Source organism: Sminthopsis crassicaudata, chromosome 3 (genome assembly GCF_048593235.1).
Source record: "Sminthopsis crassicaudata isolate SCR6 chromosome 3, ASM4859323v1, whole genome shotgun sequence".
Lineage (NCBI taxonomy): Eukaryota > Metazoa > Chordata > Mammalia > Dasyuromorphia > Dasyuridae > Sminthopsis > Sminthopsis crassicaudata.
Genome location: NC_133619.1, coordinates 157941464 through 157955519, shown reverse-complemented (window position 1 = coordinate 157955519; position 14056 = coordinate 157941464).

Genomic DNA, 14056 nt, shown 5'->3' with positions numbered 1-14056 from the left:
AGAGTTATAAATCTATGTTTTCTTTCACAATTTGATTTTTATGAAAATGTTTTGCATAATTTCATATATGGTTTCTTAATTGTGAATGGGAATAAGAGAGAGAAGCTAGAATTCAAAAATCTTAGAAACAAATGTAAAAAATTGTTTTGAGTGTAACTGGAAAGTTAAATAAATCATATATAATATGTTTATATTTATATATTCTATTATTACATAATATATTAATTCATTATATATAACATCAAATATTAGTAATATTATTAGTATGATATATTAATATTTTATAACATTAATATTATATATAAAATTATTTATTTATAATTAGAATATTATACTTATTTTATAAAATAAATATTTAAGTGAAAATATTAAAAAAAATAATTTAATTAAAATTAAAATAAGCAAGAATTGGCAATAGATTCAATAAGTGGAGTGGATGAAATACAAGAAATAACAAAAAAACTTTTTTACATTTCTGTATTCATTACAACTTGCATACAACAAATTAAATCCTAAGGAAAAATTGGGATAATTGTTACTATACATTCATATATATCATGATCACATATATCATGGCTCTAAATATTAAGTACCTAAATAAATTAAAAAATATTCAAAAATAAATTCAAAAGTATTTTGACTCATTACCCCATAGTAGAAATAGTGTGTGTGTGGGAGACTTAATGATTTTATTTAGTTTTGTTTTCCTTTCGGTAAGATATAGGCTTTTTGAAGGTAGAGACTATGTATTTTCTAAACTTCACATTCTCCCCAGTGTCTTTGACCATGCTTTGTACATAGTAAGTGGTTAATGAATAATCAGTGTATTAGTATAAATTTTCTCATTTCATTTCAGAAGCATTCACTAAATAATTAAGAATAGCAAGAGATATTTCAATAAAATTTTAGTTAAAATCTGGACAAGTTATCTTTATAGAATGTCCCTCATTTAATAAATTAACAAACCTGTGAGAATGAAAATGGGGATAATGTTTCATGATTGTTCTGAATGAAGCCATGATTGATCTTTCTAATCACCACTATATTTTCTATTTGTTTTCTAATAATCTCTTTAATTATCTACTCTAGAATTTCCACAGAAATTGAAATCATTAGCATTGTTATATAATTCTCTTTCTCTTTTTTCTTTGAAAATTCAAGATAACATGCACATCTTCTGGTATTTTCTCTGATTTTTTGATTACCTGCAATGGTGACTTGGTCAACCACTATATTTATTCTTTCAGATCTCCAAAATGTAGTTCTTCTGGGTCAGATGATTTGAATCAATGATACATTGGTTGTGGGTTTTTTTTTGTTTGTTTGTTTTGGTTTGGTTTGGTTTTGGGGTTTTTGGTAATATCCTTTTACTTATTTAAATATTAAATCTCTGTTATTCATTTTGTTGTTGTATTTTAGTTTTTTTGTGTAACAGAAGTCATTTTTAGTAAGAAAACCACATTATCAATAATATGATAATAATTAGAATAATAGATCAATGTTTAGGAAATGAACAACTCCACCTTCTCACAGATTTCAATCATCATTATCATCATCATCATCCCATCCAATCTAAGCAAAAATATTATCCCATTTGGATTTTATTTTGTGAAAATGTAGAAAATATCTACCTCACTACAGACCACATGTCAGTGTGAGTTTTACACTTCTGGCACTGTTTTTACTTGGCTGTGGCACACTTGCTTATTTTGACTTCTATCACTATTACATTATAAAGCAAACTCACAAACATACAAAAACTAAGCTGTTTGGTGAATTTTCTGTGTAACAACATATAATTAGTCCAAGAAATCTTGTGATATGTTAAAGAAGGAAGAGACTGGAAACAGGGAGACCAATTAGGATGCTGACAGTTTGGGAAAAACAATTTAAATCTTGAATCAGTAAAGAGGTTGTTGGAAATGAAAACAAAAGACATTATGAATAATGATTCAGAGTGTTAAACTTGGAGAATGAAAGGCCTATAGTAATATTTACTAAGAATGAATAGTTCTCTGTATGAAAGCTAGAATAGTTGTTGCCCCCAGATTATCCCTATTCCTCCAAAAAAGCCATGAAATGATTCTCAAATTAATGATTCCAGAAAAATAAACATGAATAAATGGCACAATGTCCTAAGACATTGTATAAGAAACTGAGATGTGTATCATGGAGGAGAAGCCTGGCCCAGAGCTCACATGGATTAAATACAAAGGGTGAAACTAGATGGTGATGACAGAGGAAGCTTTAGGAACTCTCAAACCATAGCAGGTAAGGAGAGTTGGCAACTAGTAAAAAATATATTATAGGGGACCACAGGAGTGGTCATAGATCAAGGGCAGAGAGGAGAACTTTCAGTCAAGAGGGAGAAGAAATTCTGAGACAGTATTACTTCTGGTCTCTAGGATCCCAATTTGGTCACAATTATCTCACATTAAAAAAAAATCATACACAAAGAAGTTTTTTTTTGTTTGTTTGTTTTGTTTTGTTGTTGTTGTTGTTGTTGTTTTTTCCTTTTTTCATAGCTCTACAAAATTCTTCCATGGTAGCTTAATTGGGATAGCATTGTATGAGTAAATTAATTTAGGTAGATTTTCATTATACTGGCTCAGCCTTCCCATGAGCAATTCATATTTCTTGAACTATTTAAATGTGTCTATTGGTGTGTAATGGGCTTTGTGATTATGTTCATTATCCCTTTGTATGTCTTGATAGGTAGACCCCAATTTTTTTTTATTGTATGAACTTGTTTTTTTAAAAATTCCTATTTTTTTATCTCTTGTTGCCAAGTTTTTGGAGGTATATAGAATTTTTTTTCCTATTTTTAAACGTTCTTCCTCTTCCATGACAAAAATATTGATGTATCTAGGGATATAATTATTTTATAACAAAATAAAACCTAAATCACCATAGGATTGGCCTGAACTGAAAACATTTATGTAAATATTATGCAAAAATCTTTATAAATAGCCAAGAGTAGAACCCAGTCAATGGGAGAATTATCATTTTCTTTCAATTTATTAGCAGCAAGACTTCATTATATTTTCTCTAAAATGTTAATGTCCTAGTTGATATTGCTAGTTCCAATCCTTTCCTTTTTAGACATAGCTCAGAATTTCTTGGTGTATTTAGATGTTGTTACATAGGAAACTCAGGGCAAATAGGTTGCACAGTGGATAGAGTGCCTAATCTAGATAAGTGGATTGAGTGCTGATCTAGAAATCAAAAAAAATGAGTTCAAAGCTGGCTTCTAACATTTACTAGGAAGGTAATCCTAGACAAGTCAATTAATCCTATTTACTTCAGTTTTTTCATCTGTAAAATGAGTTAGAGAAGTATATGGCAAACCACTCCCATATTTTATGAAGAAAAATGGGGTCACAAATGGGGTCACAAAGAATCACAAATGAAAGAACTGAACAACAATATAAACAAAAATATTCTCTCCTTCAGTCTACTACTTTTTCCTTTACTTGATATTATTATCACTTCATATGGATGAAATCACGGGTATATCATAGAATATCACTAATATTCTATTTAATTGAAGGATTATATTTTAATATCTTTATATTTCTTTACATACATTGAGTGATAAGAAATTGGCTATAATATATTTAAATAACAGAATATTTACTTGAATTTCTATCATAATTTGTTTTAATATATGTGTTCATGAGTATCTCTGTTTCCCTGTTTTCAAATATTGAAATATTGAAATCCCCCTCTTTTCCTACCTTTCTTTTCCTCTATCATCTATCCCAGCTCAGTGTTTCAGATAAAAATAATGACATTAGGAGAAATGCCAGAGAGTAATGCACAATTAAAATAAACTCATCCAGAGTAAATGGTACTCTTAGAGCAATTGATATTTTGGGGAAAAACACTTAGGAGGCTCTAGAGGAAACATTTTATTCCATTTCAATATATCAAGTTTAGAAAATAATCAACAGCAATAGAGCTAAAAGGGAATTCTATTTCCACAAATGAAAAGTTATGCTTGCTAAAAGAAAATAATTATGTAATTTGTTGACTAACATGTTAAAATGGATTCTTCTCTCAAAACAAAGGCAGTCACATAAAAAAATTGTGCGAACAATGACTTAATTAAAAAATAATGTGAACCATATCTAGTCTAAATGCCAATAACCAAATGTTTTTGTTTGTTTTTAAACTGGCAAGCATTTAGTGTTCTTGTTATTGTTGTACTTTTACAAACATAATTAACAAAGGGGAAAATGAAGACCTATATGAAGATAGATAATGAACTTATCATATTTAGTTACATTTTGTTTTCAGTCAACTTTATGATTTTCATCGTAAGGTTGCTTCATCATTCTATCCTACAAGTATCTCTTGCACGATTCATTTTTTGGGAGAAATTGTACTCTCTCTCTTCCAAACAGAATTCAAAATAACCATGAAGGAATAGATAGGATATAGATTTCAATTATCTTTCTAAAGATAGAGATATCAACACCAGACCAGGTTACAAGAAGAAATTTAATCCTAGCATAAGACACTCTAGCTAGCCTTAATTCATCTTTCATTTATTAATGATCTTTAATGATCATTAATTTCATAGTTAATGATCTCTTTGTGTTTTCACCTCCAATAGCCAAAGGTACTATAGCACCCTGTTGTGAAATATACTATATTTGGGCATGTACTTTTTTTTTCTTATATAATTACTATGCTTTTTTGGCTAAATGTATTTTATTTTTAATCAATGTGTCTTCTGGCCTGATAGCAAAAATAAATATTCCATAGGAGATTTATGAGTTTTGGTCTGAAGTTATTGATGATCCACAGATCACCTTTTATGCCTGGGACAACTTTTCTATGATTTCACATATGAGAGAATATGCCTTGGTGCTATATTTATAATTTGAGACTAAAGTTGTATTTATTCTTTCAGAATCACATCCTCTGTGAGTTGGAGGATATGTCAAAGGCTTTATAATCCAATATACACTTATAATGAGTCACTCAAAAGCCTTCTTGAATACTATTATCTAGCTATTTATTTCTGTCCACTAAACAGATAGTTCCTTCAACTGATATTCATGATAGAAGATTAAGTCATTTCATCCAGTTCACCATCTAGATGCCATCATACAGATATATCAATTAGGTCAAAGTATGAATTATCTAAATACTGAGACTTTCTTAATATAATCTAAAATCAAGTTATCATTTTAGCTTCCATGTGTACTCATTGCTCCAACAATTCATTAAAATTTCCAGATATTTGTCATATAAAATATTATCTGGTTTGGTCATTCTATATGAAATGATAGTTGTGCAGGTGATACAAATATATTAGGAGGGAAGATTCTGGAAAGATGGCAGAGTACATCAGGAAATTTCAAACTTTCAAGATTTCTCCCACAAATAGAACAACTCTGTGCCTCAGGGAGAACATAGACTGATGAAAAATCAAGAAGATTTGGAGTCTTGCAATAATCAGCTTTAGAAAATAACCAAAAGCTGGAGAACTAAAAGGGAATTCTGTCTCCACAAATGCCAAGTTATGCCTGCTAAAAGATTATATAACCCAAGAAGCTCAGAAGAAAGAACACAGCCTGAGGGGAAACTAACCCATGTGAAATGCAAGCATCTCCAGGCTAGCTCCACAGAAACATTTGCTTCTTGGACAGGTGAGGAATCAGGGGTCTGAGTCTGGGAAGGCAGAGTGAACTTTGGCTGATTGGGAACATCAGTCCCAGCTGTGCTGCAGAGATGCTGCTCTGAAAGAGTAGAAACAAAGGAGCACACCTGGTAAATGCAGGAGTGGACAGGGACACTGCTGGGTACTTGGAGGAGGGTTGAGTTCTTGGTTTAGGGTTTCAGGTCAGAGGTCAGTGCTGAAGTCAAACTACAGGCCCTATTCCCCACTCCCCACCTACTGCTTACTCTAATAGTTCTTCTTTTAAGAAGTGAACCAATAACAAAGAAAGAAAAAATAAAGAAAGAATTCAACCACAGAAACTTACTATGTAAAGAAGAAAGCCTGGGGTTCATTCTTATAAGAAGACACTGAAATAAAGATTGTTGGTTTTTTCTTTTCTTTATCCCAGAAAGAAATGTTACATGTTTCCCTGCCTAAAGATAATGTACAGAAGAATTCAAAAAGGAATTTAAAAATCAAATGAGAGACATTGAGGAAATATTAAAAAGTAAAAACCATCCAAGTAAAAAATATTATGAAAAAAAGAAGCCCAACAACTAGAAAAGAAGATAGAAAGTGTTAAAGATGAAAATAATTCTCTGAAAATTAGAATTGGGCAAGGAAAAGCCAGTTAAGCTATAAATAATGAAATAACAAAACATGTTTTAAATTAATTTTTACAATTATAATATTTTTTTGACAGTACATATGCATGGGTATTTTTTTTTACAACATTATCCCTTGTACTCCTTCTGTTCCAAATTTTTCCCCTCCTTTCCTCCACCCCCTCCCCTAGATGGCAGGCATTCCCATACATATTAAATATCTTATAGTATATCCTAGTATAATATAAATGTGCAGAACTGAATTTTGTTGTTGTTGTTGCAAAGGAAGAATTTTTAAAAATGAAAACAGAATGGCATGTAAAATGTCGCAGAAGATAGCTTAGAGAGCTGGAAAATAGATCAAGAGGAAAAACAAAAATTGGACTACCTGAAAGCTGTGACCAAAAAAAAGAATCTTGACAAAATAATTCAAAAAATAATTCAAGAAAATTGTCCTGGAGTGGTAGCATAGGAGGGAAAAGTAGAAATACCAAAAAGAAAAAAAAAATCTACTAATTGCCACCTCAAAGAGATTTCTTTTGTGTGGAAAACATATAGGAATGTTATTGCCAAATTTCAAAATTCCCAGATTAAAGAGAAAATTTTGCAAGAAATAAGGAAAAAAAAAAAAATCAAATTCTCTGGAGCCACCATTAGAACTATATAGTACTTATCAGAGGCTACAATAAAAAAATCATAGGATATGGAATAATATATATCAGCAATCAAAATAACTAGGCCTATGGTCAAAAAATATCATATCCAAAAAAAAATTATCTCTAATATTAAATGAAAAAAAAATCAACATTCAATGAGATTGCAGATTTTCTTTCAACCAAACCCAAGTCAATAGAAAATTTAACTTATAAGAAGATGAATTTCAAGGAACTTGACATGGACAAATTGTTTATGATTTTACATGGAAATCATTATTATATGTTTAAGATTTATAGCAGCAACTGAGGAGCTCAAAAGAAATATTGGGTAAAGTTGAGGTTAAAAAATAGTAATTACATTATACAAATGAGGTGCAGAGAAAGGATAGATACAAAAGCATTAGAGGAGGATTTTGATAGAGAAATAAGGAGGGGGATGGATGAAAGGGGAAATAAAGTGAAAAGCCAGCAAAAGAGTGATCCACAGCAGGGATGAGGGGAGGTTAAGTAATAGAAAGAACAGGTAAAAAGCTGAATTACAGCAAAAAGGTATCAGGGATAGAAAAGATGTGTGTGTATTTGTGTGTGTGTGTGTGTGTGTGTGTGTGTGTGTGTATCTGTATATATACATATAAATATATTCTTGCTTAACTAGTGCCTTCTTCAGGGAGGGGAGATACAAATTCTAAGTAAAAAAAAATAACCAGACTTCCAGCCAAGATGGCCAAGTCGCACACATCTGCTTAAGCTCTGCCTTGTCTCTCAGAATATATTTCATGACAGGCCTTGGAATTAGTGCTTGATTGGAAAAAAACCCACAAATAATTACCAACAGAAGACATCTTTGAAATTCGCCAGGAAAGGTCTGCTTTCACTCAGGAGTGCAGACAACCAGATTGGGCACAGGCTGAGGGCAAGCAGCTAGAGCTTGGCAGGCAGCTCACACTGCACAGAGCTGGGGGGCGAGGGGTGCTATCTCTGCCATTTCTGCAGAACAACCTTTACCCCAGTGTGGATATTCTGTCTTGGCAGCAAAACAGGATCAGCAGAGAAGCTTAAACACAGGAGACAATAACCCCAAAAAGCTATGTCTCTCAGGACCTGGCCACCCCCACCCAGAGTGACTCAGCACATTCTTAGAGCCTCAGAGTCTCAGAGCACAGATGCAGCAAAGCCATTGCTGTCCTGCTAGTGCTTCATTGTTGCCCCCTGCAATCTGTAGAGGAATCCTAATAATACCATCCAGCCCCCCTCCAAAAAAAAAGCAGACTGCATTTGTTTTTCTTGTTAGTTCGTTTTTTTTTTTGTTTGTTTTTTTTATTCTTCTCTGAGAAAATAGGCAAAAAACTAAAAAGGACTCTAACAGTTGATAGCTTCTATATGAATAGAGAGCAGACTTTAAATCCTGAGGAGACTAAAAATAGACTGTCTCCAGATGAATCCCCAAAGGGAGATATGATCTGCTCTTCAATACACAAAACTGTCATAGAAGAAATCAAAAAGACTCTCACAAGAGAGCTAGAAGAAAAATGGGAAAAGGAAAGGGAAGCTTGGCAAAAGAGTCTGGATAAGTCATCCCACTCATTTAAAGATAGAGTGGATAAAGAAACCAAATCCTTGAAAAACAGAATTAGTGAGTTGGAAAAATTAAATAGCTCTCTAAAAAATTAAATTGGCGAAATGGAAAAAAAAAAATTCCATAGAACAAAACAACTCGCTTAAAAACTCATTTGGGCAATTAGAAAAAGATATAAAAGAAGAGAGTGAAGAAAATACTTCATTGAAAATCAGAATCAAGCAAATAGAATTAAATGACTCAAGGAGACACCAAGAATCAGTAAAGCAAAACCAAAAAAATGAAACGATGGAAAAAATTGTCAAATACCTTCTTGGGAAGACAACAGACCTAGAAAATATATCCAGGAAAGACAATCTGAGAATAATTGAACTCCCTGAAAAATATGATGAAAAAAAGAGCCTGGAAACAATTTTCCAGGAAATTATCAAAGAGAACTGCCCAGATGTTATAGAAACAGAGGGTAAAATATACATTGAAAGAATGCATTGATCATCCACTGAAAGGGCCCCTAAAATCAAAACACCAAGAAATATAGTGGCCAAATTCCAGAACCATCAGATGAAGGAAAAAATACTGCAAGCTGCTAGAAAAAATCAATCCAAATATGGAGGAGCCACAATAAGGATTACCCAGGATCAAGCAGTGTCCACATTAAAGGATCTAAGGGCATGGAATATGATATTCTGAAAGGCTAAGGAACTTGGTATGCAGCCAAGAATAACTTACCCAGCAAAAATGAACATCTTTTTCCAGGGAAGAAGATGGATATTCAACAAAATAAGTGAATTCCATCTATTCTTGATGAAAAAAACAGATCTAAACTAAAAGTTTGATCTCCAAATATAGAACTCAAGAGATTCCTAAAAAGGTAAAAAGAAATCTTGAGAACTATATTTCTGCCATAAAGATATATAAAGAACACATGTATAATTTGTTCTAGAAACTAGAGGTGGAAAGGAAATTATACCAAAAAAAAAGGGTAAAGTGGTGTACTATATCTTATGAAGAGGCAAAGGTAACCTATTATATCTGAGAGAAAGAATGGAGGGGGATGAACATAGTGTGTATCATATCCTCATTAGAATTGGCTTAAAGAGAAAAATATAGACCTATTTGATTTATGGTGAAACTCATTACACTTCATTGAAAAGTGGGAGGGGAAAAGTGAAAGGCAAAGGAGTAAGCTAAGCAGAAGGGAATACAGAAATTGTGAGGAAAAGGGGTAAAATAGGGGGAGGAACTCTGAGGTGGGGGAGGGATACTAAAAAGGGAGGGCTATGAGAAGCAAGTGGTGCTCACAAGATTAATACTAGGGAGGGGGATAAGGGGGAAAGAAAGGAGAAAAGCATAAGCAGGGGTTAACAAGATGGCAAGTTAATACAGAATTAGTAATTTTAATTGTAAATGTGAATGGGGTAAACTCCCCTATAAAAAGGAAGCAGTTAGCAGACTGGATTGAAAATCAGAATCCTACAATAACTTGTTTACAAGAAACACACCTGAAATAGGGTGATGCATACAGAATAAAGGTAAAAGCTTAGAAAAAAAATCTACTATGCTTCAGGTGACAGCAGAAGAGAAAGGGTAGCCATCCTCACCTCAGATCAAGCAAAAGTAAAAATTGATCTAATTAAAAGAGATAAGGAAGGGCACTATATCTTGCTAAAGGGTAGCATAGCTAATGAAGCAATATCAATATTAAACATATATGCACCAAGTGGTGTAGCATCTAAATTCTTTAAAAAAAAAAAAAAGAAATTAAGAGAGCTACAAGAAGAAATAGAGAGCAAAACTATAATAGTAGGAGATCTCAACCTTGCACTCTCAGAATTAGATAAATCAAACCATAAAATAAATAAGAAAGAAGTCAAAGAGGTAAATAGAATACTAGAAAAGTTAGATATGATAGATCTTTGGAGAAAACTAAGTGGAGACAGAAAAGAGTACACTTTCTTCTCAGCAGTTTTGGAACCTATACAAAAACTGACCAAATATTAGGACATAAAGACCTCAAATTCAAAGGCAGAATGGCAAAAAATAGTAAATGCATCTTTTTCAGATCACGATGAAATGAAAATTACATTTAATAAAAAGCCAGGGAAAAATAGACCAAAAAATAATTGGACACTAAATAATCTCATCCTAAAGAATGATTGGGTGAAATAGCAAATCATAAATACAATTAATAATTTCACCCAAGAAAATGACAATAATGAGACATCTTACCAAAATCTGTGGGATGCAACCAAAGCAGTAATAAGGGGAAATTTTATATCTCTAGAGGCTGACTTGCATAAAATAGAGAAAGAGAAGGTCAATGAATTGGGCTTGCAACTAAAAATGCTGGAACAGGAACAAATTGAAACCCCCCCAGACAAACACAAAACTTGGAATTCTAAAAACAAAAGGAGAGATTAATAAAATTGAAACTAAAAAAACAACAACAACAACAACAACAAACTATTGAATTAATTAATAAAATTAAGAGTTGGTTCTATGAAAAAAAAAAAAAAAAACAACAAAATAGACAAACCCTTAGTAAATCTGTTTTTTTTTTGTTTCTTTTCAAGGATGCTGCTCTATCCACTACCCTACCCAGCTGCCTCTCCTTAGTAAATCTGCTTTAAAAAAGGAAAGAGGAAAATCAAATTGTTTGTCTCAAAAATTAAAAGGGAGAACTCGCCACTAATGAAGAGGAAATTAGAGCAATAATTAGGAGTTACTTTGCCCAGCTTTATGCCAAGACAAATTGATAACTTAAAACAAATGGAAGAATACTTTCAAAAATATAGCTTGCCCAGATTAACAGAGGAAGAAGTAAATTGGTTAAACAGTCCTATCTTAGGAGAAAAAAAAAAAAAAAAAAAACTAGAACAAGCAATTAATCAACTCTCTAAGAAAAAATCCCCTGGACCAGATGCATTTACATGTGAATTCTACCAAACATTTAAAGAAAAATTAACTCCAATGGTATATAAACTATTTGAAAAAATAAGGATTGAAGGAGTCCTACCAAATTCCTTTTATGTCACAGACTTGGTAGTGATACCTAAATCAGGTAGGTTGAAAACAGAGAAAGAAAATTAGAGAGCAATCTCCCAAATGAATAGTGATGCTAAAATCTTAAATAAAATATTAGCAAAAAAATTACAGAAAATCATCCCCAGGATAATACACTATGATCAAGTAGGATTTATACCAGGAATGCAGGCCTGGTTCAATATTAAGAAAACTATCAGTATAATTGATCATATTAATAACCAAATTAACAAAAAACATATGACCATCTCAATAGATGCAGAAAAAGCATTTGATAAAATCCAACATCCATTCCTACTAAAAAGCCTTGAGAGTATAGGAATAAATGGACTATCCCTTAAAATAATCAGGAGCATATATTTAAAACTGTCAGTAAGCATCATATGTAATGGGGATAAACTGGAACCTTTCCCAGTAAGATCAGGAGTAAAACAAGGTCGCCCACTATCACCATTACTATTCAAAATTGTATTAGAAATGCTAACCTCAGCAATAAGAATTGAGGAAGAGATTAAAGGAATTAGAGCAAGTAATGAGGAAACCAAACTATCATTCTCTGTAGATGATATGATGGGATACTTAGAGAACCCCAGACATTCTACTAAAAAGCTATTAGAAATAATTCACAACTTGAGCAAAGTTGCAGGATACAAAATAAATCCACATAAACCCTCAGCATTTTTATACATCACCAATAAAATCCAACAGCAAGAGATACAAAGAGAAATTCCATTCAAAATAAGTGTCGATAGTGTAAAATTTTTGGGATCTATCTACCAAAGGAAAGTCAGGAATTATATGAGCAAAATTATAAAACACTTGCAACAAAGATAAAGTCAGTTTTAAATAATTGAAAAGACATTAAGTGCTCTTGGATAGGCCAAGGGAATATAATAAAGATGACAATACTCCCTAAACTAATCTATTTATTTAGTGCTATACAAATCAGACTCCCAAGAAACTATTTTAAATCCCTAGAAAAAATACCAACAAAATTCATATGGAAGAACAAAAGGTCGAGAATTTCAACAGAATTAATGAAAAAAAAAAAAATCAAATGAAAGTTGCCTAGCTGTACCTGATCTAAAACTATATTATAAAGCAGCTGTCACCAAAACCATTTGGTATTGGCTAAGAAATAGACTAATTGATCAGTGGAATAGGTTAGGTTCACAGGACAAAAAAGTGAATAACTATAATAACTAATTATATTACAACTAATAGTTAATTGAAACTATTTCCACACATATGAAAGAATGTTCCAAATCACTATTGATCAGAGAAATGCAAATTAAGACAACTTTGAGATACCACTATATATCTGTTAGATTGGCTAAGATGACAGGAAAAAATAATGATGAATGTTGGAGGGCATGTGGGAAAACTGGGACACTGATGCGTTGTGGAGTTGTGAAAGAATCCAACCATTCTGGAGAGCAATCTGGAATTATGCCCAAAAAGTTATCAAACTTTGCATACCCTTTGATCCAGCAGTGCTACTACTGGGCTTATATCCCAAAGAGATACTAAAGAAGGGAAAGAGACCTGTACGTGTCAGAATGTTTGTGGCAGCTCTTTTTGTAATGGCTAGAAACTGGAAAATAAATGGATGTCCATCATTTGGAGAATGGTTGGGTAAATTATGGTATATGAATGTTATGGAATATTATTGTTCTGTAAGAAATGACCAGCAGGACAAATACAGAGAGGCTTGGAGAGACTTAAATGAACTGATGTTGAGTGAAATGAGTAGAACCAGGAGATCATTATACACTTCAATAACAACACTTTATGAAGATGTACTCTGATGGAAGTGGATATCTCCAACAAAGAGAAGATCTTATTCAGTTCCAATTGATCAATGATGGACAGAATCAGCTACACCCAGAGAAGGAACACTGGGAAATGAGTGTAAATTGTTTGCATTTTTGTTTTTCTTCCCAGGTTATTTTTACCTTCTAAATCCAATTCTTCCTGTGCAATAAGAAATTCGGTTCTGCACACATATATTGTATCTAGGATATACTATAACATATTAATATGTATGGGACTGCCTGCCATCTAGGGGAGAGGGTAGAGGGAAGGAGGGGAAAATTCGGAATAGAGTGAGTGCAAGGGATAATGTTGTAAAAAATTACCAATGGATATGTACTGTCAAAAAAAAAGTTATAATTATAAAATTAATAAAAAATTAATCCATAAAGAAGCAAAAAAAAGATGGAGATTCATAAACATAATTTCTTCTATTATATATTCTTTCTTGAACTGGTCATTTATTGTTATATATTTTGAATCCTCTCTTATGTTCTGCTGGACACATGACAATGTTCTGTTGTGTTTTGTTTTGTCTTCCTTTTTGTATTCTATTTTTAATAAAATAGATTTAAGAAGGAATTTAAAGAAAAATAAATTAATTAGAAAATTCTATGAATCTATATGTAGAAAATATCAACAAATCAGCAAGTAAACTACATTGGGAAAAAAGACAAATATATAAGGTACAGCT